Consider the following 717-nt stretch of genomic DNA (forward strand, 5'->3'; position numbering starts at 1 on the left):
TTCTGACACTCTATTTACTGTTGTTTGTACTAGTGGGGGGTGGGGGGCGGCAGAGCCAGCTCAGCAGGGAGGCAGGAAGCACCAGACGCCAGCAAGGCTCAGAGCTAGGCTGGAGCTGATCACACAGTCTTCCTTACCTGTGTGAATGTTCGAATGAACCCACTCTATTTCCAGCTGTGTGGCAATTCTCTTCGCTTTGATTTAGGATTTGCATGAGATTTGCCCTCAAACACCATGCTCCCAGGGGCCCCTGACACTGTCCCTCTGTCCAGACCTTCCTCCCTGCTGCACTCTGTGTACATGCCCATGGGTTCCAAAGCTGCTCCAGGACCTGGGATTCTGCCAACCCTAGACATCAGCTCTCCCGCTCTGCAGTGCAATGCTAGAGTCGTCTCTCAAAACTACCCATCACCACCTAGACCAGGGTGCTGCTGGCTGACACCTGCAAAGACAGGAATGGCAGAACCTGTGTTAAATTGGAGATCCTCCCCTCCCCCTAGCAAGGCTATGTGATGGGACCTGGTGGCCCTTGTGAGCGGACTGCAGCAGAGTAGTTCCTATGGCTCCAACATCTCATCCTCTGAAGGCAGGACCAGGAGGCTCATTTGTTCTTAGAGGCTCAGTTGACTGGTTCCCACACAGGGCCCAACCTCATCAGCAGCCCACACCTTCCCTCCCAGCTCCATGGCAGATGATGGGCGACTTTCTGAGTTTAGG

The sequence above is a fragment of the Psammomys obesus genome, unplaced genomic scaffold (genome assembly GCF_907164565.1).
Source record: "Psammomys obesus unplaced genomic scaffold, mPsaObe1.curated_primary_1811, whole genome shotgun sequence".
Lineage (NCBI taxonomy): Eukaryota > Metazoa > Chordata > Mammalia > Rodentia > Muridae > Psammomys > Psammomys obesus.